Here is a 17,690-nt window from a genome sequence, read left to right as displayed (position 1 = left end):
TGCATCGGTATTCATAAAGGAGAAGGACATGGTGAATGGCAAGGCTCGGGAGGGGTACATTTTGAAAAACATTAAGGTGGATAAGTCACCAGGATCTGTTGGGATCTATCCCAGAATGCTGGGGGATGAAGGTGGGGAAATTTCTGGGGTCTTGTACAAAATCTTTGCGTCCTTTTTAATCACAGGAGCGGTCCCAGGGGATTGGAGAATAGCCAACATTGCTTCTCAGTTTAAGAAGGACAACAGGGATAATCAGGGAAATTACATGCTGGTGAGCCTTACATCGGTGGTAGGGAAATTACTGGAGAAGATTCTTAGGGATAGGATTTACTCACAGTTGGAAAAATTATGCATTTATTAGTGATGGGCAGCACTGGGGAGGTCATGCCTCACAAAATTGTTGAGTTTTTTGAGAACGTTAAGAAGATGATTGATATGGGTAGAGTAGTTGATGTTGTCAAAAAGACTTTGGCAAGGACTTTGATAAGTTCCCTCATTGCAGGCTGACATAAAAGTTGAAGTCACATCGGATTTGTGGTGAGGTGGTAAGATGGATACAGAACTGGCTTAGTCATAGAAGACAGAGAGTAGTGGTGGAAGGGTACTTTTTCTGACTGGAGATCTCTGACCAGTGGTGTTCCGCAGGGATCAGTGCTGGAACGCCTCTTGTTTGCAAAATATATAAATGCTTTGGAGGAGAATGTAAGTGGCATTATTAGTAAGCTTATGAACAACACAAAGATTATGGAGCTGTGGATAGTGAGGAGATTGCCGGTGGATATAGATATGATGAAGATTTGAGCTTAGAAGTGGCAGATGGAGCTTAATGCTTACAAATGTGAAGTGACACATTTTGGATGATTTAACACAGGAGATAAGTATACAGTGAATGGCAGAACCCTTAGTAGCATAATCATACATAGGGATCTAGGTGTACAGGTCCATAGTGCCCCGAAAGTGGCACACTGTGGATAAGGTGGTCAAGCAGGCATACGGCATGCTTGCCTTTGTCAGTCCGGATGTAGAGTATAAAAATGAGCAAGTCATGTTGCAGCTGTATATCGAACTTTAGTTACATTTGGAATATTGTATACAGTTCTGTTCTCCACACTACCAGAAGGATGTGGAGGCTTTGGAGAGGATACAGAAAGAGTTTTGCCCAGTTTGGTACGTAATAGCTATGAGGAGAGATTTGACAAACTTGGTTTGTTTTCACTCAAACATTAAAGGAGAAGGGATGACTGATAAGAGCTTACAAAATTATGCGAGGCATGGATAGAATAGATAGTTGGAGTCTTTTTTCCAGGGTAGAAATGTCAATTACTAGGGGACATAGGTTTAAAGTAAAACAGGGTAAGTTTAAAGGAGATGAGGCAAGTTTTCTTTTACACAAAAAGGCGGTAAGTGCCTGGAATGTGCTGCCAGAGGAGGTGACTACAATAGCAATGGTTCAGAAGCATCTTGACAGATACATGAATAGAGGGATATGGACCGCATAGAGGCAGTAGGTTTTTCATTTAGAAAGGCATCATGTGTCAGCGCAGTCTTGGTGGGCCATAAGGCCTGTTCCTGTTCTATGTTTTTTGTTATTCCAAGACAACAAGGAACATTGGTGGCTAGCATGGGGGGGGGCGGAAATGGCATTATGGTATTGTCCCTGAATTATTAACCCAAACACCCAGGTAAAGTTCTGGGGACCTGAGTTCAAATCCCACAATGGCAAATGGTGGAATTTGAATTCAATAAAAATCTTGAATTAAAAGTTTAAATGATGACCATGAAACCATTGTCAATTGTTGTAAAAATTCAACTGGTTCACTAATGTCCTCTAGGAAAGGAAATGTGTCAAATCTGCCCAGTCTGGCCTACATGTGACTCCAGACTCACAGCAATGTGGCTGACTCTCCGAAGTAGCTTCGGAAGCCATTCAGTTCAAAGGCAATGAGAGCTGGGCATCAATTGTTAACCCAGCCAGTGACTCCCACATTCTATTAATGATTTTTTTTAAGTATGCATATTTCTGGTCATAGAATCCCTACAAGGTGGAAGCAGGCTATTCAGCCCATTGAGTCCACACCACACACCCCGCCTCCGAACAGCATCCCTGCCCTATCCCCGTAACACTGCATTTCCCATGGCTAATCCACCTAGCCTGAACATCCCTGCACACTATGTCCAATTTAGCATGGCCAATCCACCTAAGTTACACATCTTTGGATTGTCGGCAGAAAGCGGAGCACCCGGAAGAAACTCATGAGGAGAATGTGCAAACTTCACACAGTTGCCCAAGGGTGGAATTGAACCTGGGTCCCTGGCGCTGTAAGGCAGCAGTGCTAACCACTGAGCCACCATGCTACCCCACATACCATGAAAATACTATGTTTTTCAATCAAATCAGCAAATAGCTAATCACATGCCCTGTTCATGCATGTCTTTTATGAACAGAACAAGATAGTTCAACCCTGTCCATTATAATTTACACATCTGCTCTTATAGCTCCCCCTCCATCGAGAACCACACAATAAGGTCCCATTTGTCTTTAATTCCACTCAACCAGCTCAGTGTTCAATCAATCATCTCCTGCTGTATCTGCCACAACAAAACACTTCTTTCATTCCCATATCAATATTCTGAAGGGACCATTTCCAAAACATCTGCAATGCCTATGCTTCAGTCATGCCCAGTGCCGCCAACCCCACTTTTGCTATAAAGCATTTCCATGCAACTGATAAAGGCATAATACCTGCCCTTTCATCTTATCCCTTCGCATCATCCGAGACCAGTAACAGTCCTTCTAGGTGAAACAGTAATAGAAATATTAAAACACTGAATATAGGAGCAGAAGTAGGCCATTCAATATGATCATGGCTGATCATTCAAATTAGTATCCAGTTCCCGCTTTTTCTCCATATCTTTTCATTCAATTTATCCTAAAAACTATATCTACATCTTTCTTAAAATTCTCCAGTGTTTTGGCCTCAACAGTTTGGTCTGGCAGAGAATTCCACAGGCTCACCACTCTTTGGATGAAGAAATTCCTCATCTCTGTCCAAAAACGTCTACCCCTTATCCTTAGCTGTGACTCCTGGCTTTGGATTTCCCAGTCAAAAAGATCTTTTCTGCATCTACTCTGTCTAATGCCTGTTAGAATTTTATAGGTTTCTACAAGTTGCCCCCTCATTCTCCTAAACTCCCATGGATATAATCCTAACCGATCCAGTGTCTCCCCATACATCAGTCCTCCCATCTCAGGAATCAGTCTGGTAAACTCTATTGCATTCCCTCAATAGTCAGAACATTCTTCTTCTGATTATGACCAAAATGGCATATAATACTTCAGCTGTGGTCTTACCAATGCTCTATACAGTTGTAGCAAGACAGCCCTGTTCTTGTACTTGAATCCTCTTGCTATGAAGGCCAAAATACCACATGCCTTCTTTACCACCTGTTGCACTTACATACTTACTTTCAGCAACTAGTGTACAAGGACACCCAGATCTCATTGCATCTCCCATTTTCTCAATCTATCCCCATTCAGAAAATAATATGCCTGCCTGTTTGTACAATCAAAGTAAATAACCTCATATTTATCCACATTATACTGCATCTGCAATGTATTTCCCCACCTAACTTGTCCAAATTGTACTAAAGCTTCTCTGCATCCTTGTCAAGGCATACTCTCCCACATAACTTTGTGTCATCTGCAAACTTGGAGATATGACACATAGTTTCCTCATCAAAATCGTTAATATATATTATGAATAGCTGGCATCCAAGCATTGACCCTGAAATACCCCATTAGTTATTGCCTGCCAATTGAAAAACACCTATATAATCCTACACTTTATTTACTCCTGTAAACCCATTCTCAATCCAGTTCAGTAGAAGACCCCCACTCCTATGCACTTTAATTTTGCATGCTAACCTCTTATTTGGGACCTTTTCAAAAGCCTTCTGAAAATCCAAGTAAACCACATTCACTGACTCTCTCTGATCTACTCTACTAGTTACATTCTCAAAAAAATCCAGCAGATTCATCAAGCAGAACTTCCCCTTCAGAAATCCATGCTGATTATGTCCAATCCTGTCACTTTCTTCTAAGTTCTCTGCTCAACACATCTTCTATAATGGACTCCAGCATTTTCCCCATTTCCAATATCAAGTTAACTGGTCTATAATTTGTTGTTTTTCTCTTGCCTCCCTTCTTAAGTTGTGCGGTTACATTAGCTAGCCACCAATCTATAGCAACTGTACCAGAGTGTGCAGAATTTTAGAAGATAAACACTAGCATATCTGCTTTGTCTAGGGCTACTTGCTTAAGTACTCTGGGATGAAGGCCCTGGGGATTAATCTGCATTTAATCCTGTTAGTTTCCCCAATATCAATTCCTTACTAATTAATTTCTTGCAATTCCTCCTTGCCAGTCAACCCCGAGATCCCCCATATTTTTATGATTTTATTTGTGTCTTCCTTTGTGAAGGCAGAACTAAAGCATGTATTTAATTGGTTTGTCATCTATTTCAGAGCATAGGACATCTATATCCATCTTTCTAATCTCTTTCTCTTCACATACCTATAGAGACTTTTACTATCGGTTTGTATGTTCCTTGCAAACTCACTCTCAAACCCTGTTTTCTGCCCAGCAATCAGTCTCTTTGTCTAATTTTGCTGGAATCTAAACTGTTCCCAATTCTCATGTCAGTCGCTTTTTTTTTGGCCAATTTGTGTGCATATTCCTCAAAGTTAATAAAACTTCTAACTTTCCTTTTTAGATACCACTCCGTTTCCTGTTTTATTTTTATGCCAGACTGGAATGAAGTTTATCCATGTGCTCTTTAATTGTACTATATGCCATTGCCTACCTACTGTCATCCCTTTAAATAATGATCCCCATTTACCTATAAATTTGTCAAATTTAGCATACTTCATTCACTATTCACAATGTGGTTTCTTCTACAGTGGGCAGATTAAACAAGATAAAGATGATCAGTTTAGAACATCTCTGTTCAGCCTGCAAGTGCAAGACTAAACTTCGGTAGCTTGTTATTTTAAATGCACACTTTGCTCCAGCTTTGACTTTTCTATCTTGGCCTGTTACAATGTTCCAAAGATGCTCAATGCAAGGTCAAAGAACAGTGTCTCGTCTTTTGACTGGGCATTTACAGGTCTTCTGAACTAAACACTGAGTTCAACAAGATTAGATCACAGGGTGGAATCTTAAGGGGTTTGAATGATGTGGCGAGATTTGTGACAGAATCAGACAAGAAATCCGATGAGACCTGCGTTGATGTCAGGAAAATCTTGTTGCATTTTTTATGCTCTTGCCAAAGGGTGAGGCGTGTTTCTCACAAGGCAGTTGAGAATTGCCAATTAAGGGGAGTATTGCTTAAGAAACGTCTTGTTAATGCTGAAACTCACCTAATTAATATTCAATTCTCTATCTTACCAAACTGACAAAACAAGCCAGACATTGTTCAGCGATGTTAATACACACTTCTGAAGCAGTGAGAACTTTATCCGAGCTTCCCGGCTCAGAGACAGTGACACTTCCACTGCACCACAAGACCCCTAGGCTGCAGCACAGTCCCCCGGGGGAAACAGCAACTCATGGTTTAGAACAGGATGCATCTCAGGGCTGTTCAATTGCTCTCTTGGGGTTCACTCACTTTGTGCCTAATTGCATGCTCATAGAGACCATTAGAGAGTTGACGCTTCAGCCAGAGCCAAAGGCTACCAGAACTGCCATGTTGATGTGGTCCTTAGATACACAGAGTGCTTGTGAAGCTTATCAGTACGAATCTGTCTGGTATCTGAGATAACACGGTGTAGAGCTGGATGAACACAGCAGGCCAAGCAGCATCAGAGGAGCAGGAAGGCTGACGTTTTGGGCCTAGACCCTTCTTCAGAAAATGCTCCTCTGATGCTGCTTGGCCTGCTGTGTTCATCCAGCTCTACACCTTGTTATCTCAGATTCTCCAGCATCTGCAGTTCCTACTATCTCTGGTATGGAGTATGTCTTTATGTATAGCACACACCGAGACATGAACCTAACACCTTCTGCATGCCCAGCTGCCTGCTTGTCAAACACACTGCACGTGTATACAACCAAATGGACATGTCGGTAACTGGATGGGACCAGCCCTCAATCTACTCTAGGGGGTGCTACTAACACTCAGGAGGTTTCAATACTATCTGTCAGAAGCATAGTCCACACAATGCAGGGGCTTGGTCATGGTCAGTCATCAGCTTCAGATATTCATCATCAGGGGATCTGTCCAACTGCAGTCCAGGGATTTGGCAATGGTCCAAGCTTTAGGGCCAGCACCAGCAGTCAGGAGGATTGCAAACTTTCAGCCAAGGAACTGCAAAGAGAGCGGTCAGGAGTCAGGTCAATCAGATTTAACGGCTGTTTGTTGAAATAGTCTAGGGTACATTCATTGCTTGTGTCCATCCGTTGATCATTAAGATAGGTCCAAGGGGGGCCTGAAGGGGCAGCAAGGTGGAGGGAATCATTTCTAGAAGGGGTGGAGGGGGGTCGTGACAAGGCTGGGATTGAAAAGCAGAGGCATTTGTGGAGGTGGGAATAAGGATGGTAACTGGGAGGAGCGCGAAGGGAAACACAAGATGAGATATGGAAGGAGAAGTATGTAGAACAGAATCACAGGGAAACGGAGGCTGTGGGAGCGGTTGTCTATTGGCAGTGACCACCGCCATGACCTCCAGAAGGGGAATGTAGAGGATCGACATAATTTAGGTGTAATATCAGGGTTCAGGAGAGGAAGAACATTTTTGGGGGTGTGTGTGTATACATGCTGACCATACTGAGCTTAATAATAACTGTGTCCACTTAGATTTGTATTACCCGCCAGACCTTATCATTCTCTAGTTGCACAATGCAACTGAAAAATGGCTTGGACAACATCCAGGGTGGAGCAGTGACAGTATTATTTTGATGGGTGAAAATGAGGGACCCATATCTGCTGGAATGTTAGGACACTGAAGGGCAAGTACATGGAGCAAGTACATGTTTGCAAATAACAAAGTAGGGAGGTTGTACTCCAATTATTGATGGCATTGGTGAGACCACATTTGGAGTACTATGCACAGTATTGGTCACCTTGTTTACAGAAGGATGTAAATGTGTTGGAGGCAGTTCAGAGAATCTTTATTAGACAAATAACCGAAAAGGGAAAGGTGGTTGGTGTCATATGAGGAGAGGTTGGACAGACGAGGCATGTTTGTGCTGGAGTTTTAAAGATTAAGAGGTGACTTGATTGAAACATAAGAGCTTGATGGATCTAGACAAGGTAGGTGGAGAGAAGATGTTTCCTTTTAGGGGAGAATCTAAAACTTGAGGTCACTGCTTAAAAATCACAACTACCATTTAAAACAGACGATATGAGCTTTTTTCTCTCAGAATCTTGAGGTTTTGGAATTCTTTGCCTGAAAAGGTGGCATTTTTAGGGTACAGGTAGATAGATTCCTGTTTAGTAAGAGGGTGACAGGTTATTGGGGAAGGCAGGAATATGAATTTGAGATTACATTTCCACAACATGGTAGTAGAAAGGAGAAGAGTCCTCTTCCCAGAGGACCAGCAGGCACCACCAGTCCCTGCCTGCAGAGGAAAGGTCAGCAATGCAGAAGGAAGGGCAGCACAGTGGCTCAGTGGTTGGCACTGCTGCCTCACAGCGCCAGGGACACAGGTTTGATTCCAGCCTCAGGTGACTGTCTGTCTGGAGTTTGCATGTTCTCCCCGTGTTTGCACGGGTTTCTGCTGGGTGGTCCGGTTTCCTCCCACAGTTCAAAGATCAGCATGTTAGATGGATTTGACATGCTAAATTACCCAGTGTGCAAGAATGTGTGGGTTAGGTGGATTAGCCATGGGAAGTGCAGCATTCAAAGGATAGAGCAGGGGGATGGGTCTGGGTGGGATGCTCTTCGGAAGGTTGACGTGGACCCGAATGGCCTGTTTCCACACTATGGGGATTCTATAAAAAAACGTCAATGACTTTCTCTGTTCTGCCAGAGTAAATGCCACACTCGTGGTCCCTGTTACCTCATTACTCGCACTCTGTGACTATATTTCTCACCAAGACTATGCTTCACCACCATCACAGTTGCCTGTAACACGCTGGGGTGAGGCGATGGCCTAGTGGTATTATCGCTGGACTGTAAATCCAGAGACCCAGATAATGTTCTGGGCACCTGGGTTCGCATCTCACCATGACAGATGGTCGAATTTGAATTCCATAAAAACCTGGAATTGAGATAACGATGAATCCATTGACAATTGTCAGGAAAAACCCATCTGGTTCACTAATGTCCTTTAGGGAAGGAAACAGCCATCCTTACCTGGTCTGGACTACGTGACTCCTAGCCCACAGCAATATGGTTGACTCTTAACTGCCCTCTGGGATGGATAATAAATGCTGGCCTAGCCAACGATGCCCTCATCCCATGAATGAATTAAAAAAAAATTCTTTCACTCTTTCTTTCCCTCGGCATCCTACTACTTGCATGGCCTTGCATGCCCTCTGCAATGTCTCCTTAATTCTTTAGAACACCTCACCATCTTTCTCCCACATGCACCAGCATCAACAGCCGTGCCACCCACAATCATCTCATTCAATTCACCTCTTCTCACTAGAGGAGAAGCCTGGTGGAGAATGCCCAACATCCATATCCTCACCCCCTCTGAGGAGACAATCCTGGTGTTTGCAAGAGAAAACCGAGACTGCTCCTGCAGAGATGCCAAGACATCCATGGCCTGCCAAACGGGAAATTACCATTCTGCATGCCACTGCCACTCTCCTATTAACCCCGTGATCATTCCCAATCTCTAAACATCAATTCCAACCACTGATCACAACACTTTCTCCATCTTTCATTTTGGAGATCTCACACGCTTCCAAATGATGGCTATGGAAAAGCAGCTAGCTGCAGAGCTACCACTCTTCTGGACCTTTGAGGACAAGAGTACCAAGGTCTGACAGGAAGAATCAGCAGGCTGCCTCATGCACCCCCCAACCAATCCAGATATTCAAGAGTTCATTAAAGAATCCTGGAGATTTCTTTTATTCTGTGTAGCAGTATCAAATATTAAATTGAACCATTTTAGTAAGTGAATAAACATATTTACACCAATGGAACGACTGGTGGAATTGCAGGTTTGATTATTGATACATTCCTGTCACAGTCATAACACTAGGGATGAAGAACTTCAGTTACATAGGTAGGTTGGAGAAGTTTGAGTCATAGCACGGAAACAGTCCAACCAGTCCATGCCGAACATAATTCCAAACTAAACTAATCTCACCTGCCTGCTCCTGGCCCATACCCCTTCAAACCTTTCCTATTAATGTACTTATCCAAATGTCTTTTAAACATTGCAATTGTACCCATATCCACCACTGCCTCAGGAAGTTCATTCCACACATGAACCACCATTCCAGTCTGTATGTTGATTAACAATCTTTATGATTATCACTGTGCCTTTATGGTAAGGTCTAATTATTGCTCGTCTTATACTCAACCCAACAGTGCAGTTACTGTTATAGAGTTATATAGAAGAGAATCTTCAACCCATTGAGTCTGCGCCAATCTATCTACACTAATACCACACTAGGCCCATAGCCTTGAATGTTGTGATATTTCAAGTGCTCATAGAATCCCTACAGTGTGGAAGCAGGCCATTCAGCTGATCAAGTCCACACCGACCCTGCGAGCAGCATCCCAAACAGACCCATTACCTTTCACTAACGCTGTAACCTTGCATTTCCCATGACTAATACACCTTGCCTACACTTCCCTGGACACTATGGGCAATTTAGAATGGCCAATCCACCTAAACTGCACATCTTTGGACAGTGGGAGGAAATCCACGCAGACACGGGGAGAATGTGCAAACTCCTGAGGGTGGAATTGAACCCAGATCTCTGGCACTGTGATGCAGTAATCCTAATTAGTGAGCCACTACCACCCCACATACTTTTTAAAAGGTTGAGAAGTTTTCCAGAGTCTGACCACCCTCTGGGTGAGTTTTTCTTCAAATCCCTGTAAACCTCCTATCCTTGATCTTAATATTATGTCACTTGGTTATTTTCCCTTCAACAGTGGCTTCCTATCCACCCTGTCCAATCAGAGGCTGGTATCTTCACTGAGAAATTTCCAGAAGCCGGTGAGGACCAAGGTGTCAGGTAAGTGATTTCTCAGGGTTTGTGGAATGGGTCTGTGGTTGGGGAATCACAGAAAGAGGGGAGGCAGGGTGGTCAAAAGCCTACCACTGCCTGACTGGAGAAGAAATGGCAGGCCCTGCTGTGAAGAGTCATCTTGCATGTCTCAACAAGTTATGAGCAAGTGATCTGACCAGAAACAGAAAATGCTACTCCTAGCTTTTTGCCAAGATTATAGTGTCTAAGAGCTAAATGACAATGATTTCAATAATGAATATTTAAATTGTGGAGTTAGTTGTTCAAACAGGAACTATTTCAACACTCATGATTAGATTTGATAGGTAAATGAAGGAAACATGGTTGAACGGAACTGGACCGTAACATAGAGTTCGTTATTTCTATTAATAGCTTGCAAATATTGGGCCAAATGGCATGTTCTCCTGTTGTATTTCAAGGGAATGGGTACAGGAGATGACCATTTAGCCCTGAAAGCACGGTTTGCCATTTAACATGATCACAGCTGACACGTGGCTAACTTTATATTCAAAAGCCAAAAGAATGGTTTCTACTAATCTCCTCAATTTTTGCTTGCTATCTTGCAAGCCTCAATCAAATCACCTTCAAATTTCTATACTCTAGGAAATACAATCTGGTTTGTGTAATTTCTCTTCAAAATTAAAATCGTGAAGTTCAGGTATCATTCTGACAAAGCTATGCCGACAAAGCTATGCCTCATTCACTCCAAGTTAAATATATTGTTCTGAAAGTGTGGTGCTCAGATTTGCTCACTATATTCACAGGTATGGTCCAATCAGGATTTTGTGTAGCAGAAGTATGATTTCTATCCTCTTGTTTTCTATTCCTGTAAAAATTAAGCCCAGCATTTAATTAACCATCTTTATCATTTTCATTAATGAGACGTTAATGATTGCAGTATCTGCACTCCCAGATCCTTTACAAAATTCACTACTTGGATAGGAATCTGTTCCATCCACTTTAGGTTCAAAGAGGATAATCTTAAATTTGCCTACACTGAAAACCATTTCACCCATGCACTTAATATCAATCTGAAGAAGAAATGTATTGGATTTGAAACATGATCTCTAGTTCTTTTCCCACAAATGATACCAGACCTGCTGAATTTCTCCAGCACTTTCTGCTTTTATTTCAGATCTCCAGCATCCATAGCACTTTGCTTTTAATTAAATATAACAAAGAAATAGATCAGGTCTCCATTTGCAATTCTGACTATTTTTGAGTCATCACTAAATTTGGATACATAGCTTTTAATCTCAAAATCTAAATAATTAATAATATTGAATAGTTAAGGTCCTAACTCAGACCCTTGCTAGATACCACTAGTCACATTTGCCAATCATAGCACCTATCTAGTAACCCTACTTTGTCATCTTATCTTCAGGTAATTTCCTAAGCAGGTCAAATCTATAGTTATGGCACCTGCCAGATTTTCAAGAACCTCGAAAGAAACCCTGAGACAAAACCACCCAGACCTGGGAATTTGCTATTGTTTAGTACCATTATTTTCTTAATTACTTTTTTGCATAAATAAATTAATTTTGGTGACCCTTTTTCTCAATTCAGTAATTGTTTCCTTGGGATAGTCAGCATATTGTCTTATTTCTGAATTGTAAGCACAAACATAAAGTAATGATTCATAATTTCTAACATTTCCTTATTTTCATTGACAACATTTCTTGTTATATCAGTTTTCAATTGGTCAGCATTGAACCTGGTCATTCCATTTTTTCCTATTGTAATTGTAAACTTTTTCATGTTGTGTTATAGACCAGACCAAACCTTCTTCAAATATATCAAGGAGATAGCCCAGGCCCTAACTTTTATTTTATTTAAAGGCAAGTGCAAGGTATTGTGTTCCAAATGTAATATGATTGGTCACGCTACTCGGCTTTAAGCAAATCACACTTTATTCTTACACCCAGTTAAAATACAAACACAAGAAAGAAAGAAGAGCTGGTATAACTTCAACTGGTATAACTTCAACTCTATTGGAAAACTTAACAGTATAATAGATTAGATTATTTAACTACTAAACAGCAACTGTTCCAATATAGCAAGATTCTTTAAACAAATCCTTGGCAAAAGCAAATTCAGTAAAATAGATTGCCTCGTATGCAATGAAAGAATCACGAGCATTAAGAGAAAAGTTTGGCAGAGAAAGAAAACTCACATTTTTATTGCAGCCGAGAGAGGTATAGTAGCTTCTACAACCAACTTCAAAATCCCAACAACCAAAAGCTAAACTAAAATCCTGGTTCTGTGGGAGCCTGACTCCACCCATTTATGCTGCTTCAATTACTCTAACTTTTAAAACAAAAGAAACCTAAGCTTTCACAAGCTGTTTACTTTATTGACTTGGAAGAGACAACTCCGCCTGTGTCTCAAAATCTCTCTTCCAAGACAAAGGACAAAATACACCTCGTAAAGCCATACATCACAGCTAATTTTGATATCTTTTGCATATTCATTTTAATACACAATTTTTATAGTTTTTGCCAGCTGTTTTCCCATTTAAAAAGAAAATTTCCTTCTGTAAGGATCTATGCTTTCTGTTTTCCCTTTCACATGCATCCCATTTTAGTTTTATCTTGACTTTTAACTCCTTAGTCATTCTAAGCTGTTTTCATTTCTGACAGATACAGGTCATACCCTTGAGGGTACAAACTGGTTCTGCACACAAATGATTTCTTGAACATCTTTCAGTGATCATCTTTTTTAACTATTAATAGATTTGCCCATTTTACTACAGTCTTTGTCACATCACATCAAAATCAGTCTTACCAAAATCTAAAAACTGAAACACCAGTTGAGCTGAATCATGTTATTACCACTATTAGATAAGTATTCCCATATTATTAAGCTGTTATCAATCTCAAATATGGCATGCCCTGATGGATTCAGGACATATTGTTGCAGAAAAGTATCCTGGACACACTTAAGAAATTTACCAGCTTTCTTAAATCTGCTTGCTTGCTTATCCCAATGTAAAAGTTAAAATTGCCCTCATTAAAACTATCCAGCTTTTGCTACATGCTTGTCTATTATCTGCATTTATTTGACCTACCATTTCACAGCTGGTCCCAGGCCTACATTTTTAAAATTTATTATTTCTACCCATTGTCATCACTGCCTACTTACCTTGAATTTTGAAAGCTCTACTTAGCACAGCTTGACAGCACATTTGTGTATGTGTAATAGGGTAAAAGAGTGAAATACAAACATGCACAGACATGCACAAATGAAAAAGAAAACAAAGATACATACCCAGACTCAATTACCAAACTTCAAACATAGAATTCCTTTAGAAGGCACAAGTCACTGCTTGTGAGTCTGTTTCACCATGCAGGCCCACCTTCTTCTCAGTGCTGACTGATATCAGGAACACATCAGTAAGCAAAATTTCAATTAATTGCCAGCTAAACAAACTGCAGTGCAGCTCTGCATTGCACAGTTTTCCCAAAACCCAGATTTGCCTTCCACCTGCTGCCAAACTCCAGCATTTCTACTGAAGCCCATTTAACAATGTTGTCAAAGCCTAGTTCTGCCTCTATTTCTCTAAGATGCAGGGTAGAACCCCAAATGCTTTCCTTTTAAAATCAACTATCTAACTCAATTGTTGCATCTTGTACATTGTTTGAATTTAAGAAAGAACTCACCATTAAAATAGTGAGGAATAAAACTTAAATGAGTACATAAAATATAAATATTGACCACTCATTTCTGGTTTGCACAAATAATGGCAATGTTGTTAAATTCAACTCTCGGAACACAGAAAAATAACAGAACGTGACTAAATAATAATGGAATTTTAATTGTTCAAATACTGTCAGTTAGTGCTTCAGATATTATCCCTCTGTTTTCGTCATACTCCGATGTGTAGAAAACATTGAATCCTCTGAGTCAGGCAATGCCATGGGAGATCTATTCGAAACATATCAAAAATCTTCATCTATCCTGTCAGCTTTTGCAATGAGTCAGGTGTTGCTGCAAAAATAATGGCAAGGATAATCATGCTAACTATTATTAATGCGCTAATCGGACAACTTCTGGTTGGCGCATTTGCTTTGCACAACTGAACTTCAAAACCCAGAAGTATCTCTCCACGATGTATTGCTCCTTCACAGGTCATGAAAAATGACATCACACTGTTCGACTCTCCATTCAAAAGTATTCAATGCCATGAACCTCCTGTATTGACATGATAATAGATTCTCCTGCTGTTTTCACGATCTACTGAGATGGTTCATGTGCTAATCAAAAAGCTGCTTCTCAGACTTTGCCCTCTGGATGCTTTCACTGGTGTGCAAGAGGCATAGGGTGTCCGGTTCACACTTATAAAAGGTCTCTGACTTACTAACTATAAATCACAGTTTATAGCAACTGCTGAAGGAAAAATAGACTGGTTTCCTTTATGTTTAAAGTGGCTTTTACTGCAGCGAACAGAGACAGTTCCTAAGCTGGTGGAGGTCTGAAGGTTTCTCACAATATTATTCATAGCTCTAAAGAGTTTGGCTGCTTGAGAATCAATCAAATAGTTATTGGCACTCAGAGGGCTTTTTTCAATCAATAACTGGTCATTAGTCCACAGGTGAATCAGCTACTTGCTGCCAGTGGAATCTCTAATTATACACACTCCTCAGTTTATCAGCACACTACTTTTCAACTATGTTTTCCATTTTCCTTCTATCTATAACAAGTTTTTTTTCCCTTTCTATGTTCACACACATGTGCGTGTGTGTGAGAGAGAGCAAGATCATGAGAAAGAGGGGAAGTGTGTAAGAGGGTTAGACTTTTAACTGATACTTATATGTCAACAGTTCATGATTGTTCATCTGTAACTAGTGTCTATATATTTTTTAATAAATACAGAAGTATGGGTCTGTGCTTCCTGTCAAACTGATCTGAAAAAAAATTCGGGTATATTGGAGAATTTTGCACACTTCTATATAATCTTTAACTTTCATAATAACTCTGGGAAAAGCAGGGCTTGATTTCCAGTGTAGTACACCAGAGAGGCATAACAGCATTAAGAACATTGTCATTGACAAACAAGTGTTCACATAGCAGCTGTTGTATGATCTTTGTGTGAGACTTAAGCATTTGCAGATTGAAGAAGATGCTGTCTCTCATGTACTTAATCTTTGAATGCATACAAGAGCATGGCCACAAAATAGACGGCAAACAGAATTGAAGCCATTATACAACTTTGCTTTGTACCACTCACTGATAGTGAGAAAGATATCTGTTGGCGCGCCATTCTGCATCATGCTGGCCATCAGCCAGTCATGATTGAGCAAATAATGCTGATCTTATTCTCAGGGCAACCATATGTCCACTGCACAGTTTAAACTTTCATAGTTTGCTATGTCATGTAGAAGAATTTGATCTGTTTGCATGATTTTGAATTTTACATGCAACAAGGACCATGTCCATTATTTCTCATCTAGCACAAATTCAACACTGTGTTTCTGGGTATGCTGAGTCTGTAATATCAGTCACAAGCTTGTTGAGAATAATCCTTGTGAAAACTTTTTCCCACTGCACACCCAAGTGAAAATATCACCATGCTTGTCATAGATGGACTTGCCTCCTTTTAGTTTTTACAGATGAGTTTTGGAAACATTTTTTTGGATACAATGTCCTGAATTCAGAATAAGCAGGAAAGGTTAGTGAGCTTCCTAACCATGCAAACCTATCCTTGAATATTTTGCATGGAATGTCATTGGTTCCCAGATATTTAATCACAGAAAGCTGCTTCATAATCTTGGTAACCTCAGCTTGAGATGGATCAAGGGTGAGCTGTGTGGAATCTTGATTCAGGAACCTGGTAAACTGCTCTGTCTAGAGAGATAGAATCCCATTCTTACTCATTAGGAACTGACTGTTATAAAGTGGAGGTTGACCACTCCCCGCTTACGTCTAAGAGGCGTCATACTATTTTGGCACCACAGAAAAATCAGAGACCTTCATGGAGAGCCTTCAAGTCATATTTATCAGTTGCTTCTCGAAACTTTGCAGCCTGGTTCTCATCATTTGTTTTTCATATCTCTTAGTTCAGCCTGCAGTGTCTGTTTTGCTTAAGGTACCCGGCTTCTCTTGCTGGAGACATTTGGTTTTAATCCAATAATTAAGTTTTGCTATCATTGTACACATCATCTAGTTGGATACATCTTGGTGTTTGTGTTCGATGAATCCAAGCGTCAGGGTTGCCACAGTATGAGTGACATCACTCAACTTTTTTTTTTCAATAATTTTCAATGTCCGTGTTAAATTCTGAAATGCCAGCAAGCTCTGCAGCTAAGTTTTGTACTGGTTCCCATCTCTTGGTCAAGTCTTTTAGAATAATTAAATCAAGTGTCCTTTGTGGTTTGACTCTATCATAGCATTTTTTGATGTTAACTTCAAGGACATGATGCTTCTGTCAAGCCAGGAGTCTGATTATTCGGTCTCTAAGGCAGCAGGTACAAATCAAGCACGTCCTTGATGTCTCTCTGTTGCAAAATAATATAGTCCAACATGTGCCAAAATTTATATCATATGTACATTCATGTTGTTTTCAGTTTGATAGCTTGTTGTTTTATCACTTTGCAAGGATATTAGTGATTGACTCATGGTACTTTCAGTAAGTCTTTTTAGAAGCCAGTACGCAATACTCAGCAGTGCCTGATCACCAGCAATGACATGCAGAGATGATAACAAAGATTTATTTTAGATGACCTTAGCACAATCAGAGCAGCACCTCACCAAAAAAAAACTCATCATCTTTAATGACTTCAATGCCTGTGTTGGTACACACTGTAAGACATAGAGAGAAGTAATAGGACACCATAGCATTGGTAAACTGGCCAACATCATCTCTCTGCAGTGAGTCTGACTTTACTATCTTAAACACAGGGAAGAAGTTTACAAAATGAAGGCAGCAGGATGGTGGTGTGGGGAATAGTGTGGGGCAGTAAAATTTTGAGGATCTCAGTTGGATTGGCTTCCTGACAGGTTCCATTGCCATGGAGTTTATCAATGGCAGAAAAGCCACGGTCTAAGTATTCAAATGCCCTTTCAAAGAGCACTTTAGATGTTGTTGTCATTTTGTCAATCGACCCCTCTCAGGTGGGAGGCCAACAATTGAATACTGTAGGTGTCATGGCAGCAGCCCAGGGAGGCAGGAGGCATTTTTTTTTGTCCAATTGGTGCGAAGTTTTCCTCTCCAACAATTTAATCTTTAATAAATTTGTCCGGCCTATCTGGAGATTGCTGCAGGACATACCTTAGCAGGATCATACTTCTCGTGACACTGATGAGGGTGCTGAGACATCCACCCTTCGATTGGGTCAGCAATTCTAGAAGGCAAGTGCAAATTCATATGTAATTACAAACATTCTTAAAATGTCTATTTAAATCCATGCTACATTGGTTCAATATATTCCCTGTTTTAAAAGGGGAAACAGTGCATAATCTTAAAGGTTCAAAGCAATACCATGA

The 17,690-nt window shown here is 40.6% G+C and overlaps 1 long non-coding RNA gene across 3 annotated transcripts in view; it reads right to left on the bottom strand.

Moving 5' to 3' along the window:
* Positions 1-17,690, bottom strand: part of LOC125484804 — a 64,393-nt gene that overhangs the window by 39,742 nt on the left and 6,961 nt on the right. For all 3 annotated transcript variants that reach the window (XR_007263623.1, XR_007263622.1, XR_007263624.1), the window contains exon 3: positions 17,476-17,548. This is a non-coding gene — a long non-coding RNA (uncharacterized LOC125484804). The remainder of the gene's footprint in view (positions 1-17,475; positions 17,549-17,690) is intronic.

The sequence above is a fragment of the Rhincodon typus genome, chromosome 14, assembly GCF_021869965.1.
Source record: "Rhincodon typus isolate 14 chromosome 14, sRhiTyp1.1, whole genome shotgun sequence".
In the NCBI taxonomy this organism is placed as follows: Eukaryota; Metazoa; Chordata; class Chondrichthyes; order Orectolobiformes; family Rhincodontidae; genus Rhincodon; species Rhincodon typus.
This window is presented reverse-complemented; position numbering and strand designations above follow the sequence as displayed.